Here is a 3,551-nt window from a genome sequence, read left to right on the forward strand (position 1 = left end):
AAAAATGTAAAAGTAAATAGGTAAGTCATAGTCTTACAGAATATGACATTTAAAATGTTTTATTATTTTAAAGATTCTGTGACAACGAAAGGTCAAAGAAGCCTAACCTCCCCTCCCCCCCAAAAAAAGGTGACGAGCACCAGAAAACCTCCATATGGAGACAGCTTCAACTGTGGCAAGCTAGCTACCTGTACAAAGAAATGCCCTCATTTCTACCAAAGACCAACTCCTGCCTAAAATGCGCAAGCTTGGACACAGGCTGAGTCAACTGCCAGCCTGGCTCTGCCCAGACAGGGTAAGCAAGTCCATAAAAGTTCCTCCTTCACAGTTATATCTGTCAGATATACTGGGCCAGAAGGCTGAAGATGGTGTTCCAGCACTATAGAGAGTTTTGGGTGTCTGTCCAAGCAGCAACTGTCTCTGTCATTTTTTTTTTTTTTTTGAAGCTGCTAACCTGCACTTGCTGTTTACTCAGGCAATTAATTTTATTCCTTCTCAAGCCTCTGATGGGGTTGAAGACCCTTAGTTGCTAAGGAATTAAAAAAGATGTATCAAGGTCTAGGTAGATGTGTTTAGGTTGATAGATACAAGCAGTGACAGAAATAATTTGGATACAAAACTTTAGACTCCCCCGAATAGGATAAACTTTTTTCACGGTTGCCAAATACCTTTTGATTAAACATATTCTATTTAAGTCTTGCCTATTGGTTTTTATAATTTTTTTCATAATTGTTCTTACTGTATATTATGTTTTAAAAAATGGCCTTTTTTGGGGGGGATGCAGTTATTGATGATATTCAAGAGAGTAGGGCTCCCTGGGCCCTTCCTGCTATTCTGGGGGTCTGGAATGGAAACTGTGAGAAGATGCTCAATGTCAGGGGCTGAGTTGGGACAGGGACTCCTCAGCAGCCGAGGAGTTCTCTTGTTCTCCTGTCCTTGCTGGGGCGGGTAGTACAGGGCTTCTTACTCCTTGGAGACCATGTAGGCAATGACGTCCACCACCCTGTTGCTGTAGCTGTATTCATTGTCATACCAGGAAATGAGCTTTACAAAGTTGCCATTCAGGACATTGCCAGCCCCAGCATCAAAGGTGGAAGAGTGGGAGTCACTGTTGAAGTCACAGGAGATAACCTGGTCCTCAGTGTACCCCAGGATGCTCTTTATGGGCCCTCAGATGCCTGCTTCACCACCTTCTTGATGTCATCATACTTGGCAGGTTTCTGCAGTCGGCATGTCAGATCCACGACAGACATATTGGGGGTAGGAAGGTCATGCTGGTGAGCTTCCCGTTCAGCTCTAGGATGACCTTGCCCACAGCCTTGGCAGCACCAATGGATACAGGGATGATATTCTGGGCAGCCCCAGGACCACCATGCCACAGCTTTTCAGAGGGGCCATCCACAGTCTCCTGGATAGCAGTGATGGCATGGACTGTGGTCATGAGTCTTTCCACGATGCCAAAGTTGTCATGGATGACCTTGGCTGGGAGCTCATCATTTAGGCTAGGCTGGCTGGGAAGCAAACCCCAGGAATCCTTCAGCACCCACCTCTTTGGGGTTATAAGTCTGTACCACCCTGCCAGCATTTTTACATGGGTTCTGGGAATCTAACACAAGGCAAGCACTTTATCAACTGAACCTCCTTCCCAGCCCTGTTATGCAGATTTTGAATCAACACGAACCATCATGTCTGAAATCCGTCTTGACGTGCTGATTTCTCCCAAATCCCCAAATGATATGACAAGGTTGAGAACCACTGACCAGAACAGCAGAACACTGCAGGGCCAAAAGGTACAATGCACTCCTGAATGTCAAAGGGAGGCATAGAGGCGTTTCCCCATTCATCCTTCTTGATATTTAAAACATGTCACAAAGGCAAGTCTGAATGCAACATTTATTGTTTTTTCCCCCTTACTACAGGAGTAATGAATGGTATTTGCAGACATAAGGCTAGCTCACATCTCAATATGTTTCTTGGCTGACATTCAGGCTGATTTACAGTGCCAAGGGCTAAAGGCTTGAAAATATCCCAGCATCCTATTGCTCTGGCAGCTAAATTAAACCTGATGCCCAGAACCTGCGTGAGCAGAATAATGAACTGTGCTGCGCTTCTTTGAAGCCCTGCCAGTGGAGGAGTTTTGTAGGACAAGAGGAATCTACTGGGGAAGGAGAAGCCCTGTTAGAGAAATAAGTGAGGCAACCATTCACCATCAGGCAAGCTCTTGTTTGCGACAGAGAATTAACCATTTCAATTTGCCTAAAGTTTGATGACTTCTCAACACTAAGAAAGTAAACAACATCTTGTCACACTCAATATCATGCTCTTGGGTGTATCCCAGTGTCGAGATCCTATATCACACTCCAAGTAGTAGACAGTCTCAGAAAGGCTGTGGCCATTATAAAACTGGCCTGAGTGAGTCTCATTGTCCAAATAATAAAAGCTAAAGTCACTCAGGGCTTTGTGGTTTTAAAAGTCTCTACTTATATTATACAGTTTTATCCTTATGACTATAAGCCAAATAACATATCCATTTTCAACCTGTGGGAATTTGTGTGCTGTCTAAGGTCATGCTGTAAGGGGCGTAGCTGGAAGGTAAAACTGTCTTTGGACCATTAGATTTATTCCTTGACTTACTTTAGAAATTTCTTTAAAAATACTAATGCCCAGGGGCTGGGGAGACATCTTAGGCTTGCAAGCACACTGACCTGAGTTCAATCCCTAGAGCCCACATAAAAGGACAGGTATGATGGTATGTGTTTTAAATCATGGCACCGGAAAGGCAGAGACAGGTAGCCAGCCAGCCAGCCTAGCTTTTGAGTGACAAAATTTCTCCTGGGGAGATATAACATACATTCTTACTCACTCCAGATAGGGAAGCCATGACAGACCAAATATGAACACCACCAAAATCCCACTTGGGGAGCCAGTGAGTTTTATTGGTGTTACTTACAGGAATACGGGCGAGGGGTTACTTACAAGGGCACAAGTGGTTCAAAGGCAGCTGCATCACCAAGCTCACTCCAGCATGGGTGTCAGCACACAAAGCTGGAAACCTGGAGCATATTGCACAGCCTGAAGGGCAGCTCAGCAGGTTGGAGAGTGTCCTTTCCAGGGGCCTCATTGGTCTAAACCTCTTCCAGTTAGTGAGTCTGGCCCGAGAGTCTTCTTTTCTGTTTTACTTGTTGTCTTTGCAGCTCAGATTCCTTCTGCTTCTATTGCTTCCTCTGACAGGGAGGGTCCTAGTGACCCTCCTCAGTTTCAGAAACTTCCTAAAGCTCTTTTGAATAGTTTACTACCTTCTTTAAGGAACTTCCTACGTGGTGGGGGTGGAATGCTGTTTGTTAAACTCAGAGAAAATTATTACTTGGTGAGCTCCAAGTTCAATAACGGTGGATGGCTTTTAATTGTTCTCATTAACATGCCTCTGTTGTGGGTCTGGGTCTGTTCAGAGATTAATTCACCAGTCTGACTCAAGTTTTGGTTTTAGTAAATTAGAGGCTTTTTATTTAAAAAGAGATTGCCCAGGAACAAAGCAGAACGGGTCCTCTAGG

General features: G+C 44.5%; 1 pseudogene; it reads right to left on the reverse strand.

Annotated features, from left to right (window-relative positions):
• Window positions 1–963: 963 nt before the first annotated feature.
• Window positions 964–1,585, reverse strand: LOC110547546 (glyceraldehyde-3-phosphate dehydrogenase-like; annotated as a pseudogene).
• Window positions 1,586–3,551: the final 1,966 nt, after the last annotated feature.

This window comes from Meriones unguiculatus, chromosome 1 (genome assembly GCF_030254825.1).
Source record: "Meriones unguiculatus strain TT.TT164.6M chromosome 1, Bangor_MerUng_6.1, whole genome shotgun sequence".
NCBI lineage: Eukaryota > Metazoa > Chordata > Mammalia > Rodentia > Muridae > Meriones > Meriones unguiculatus.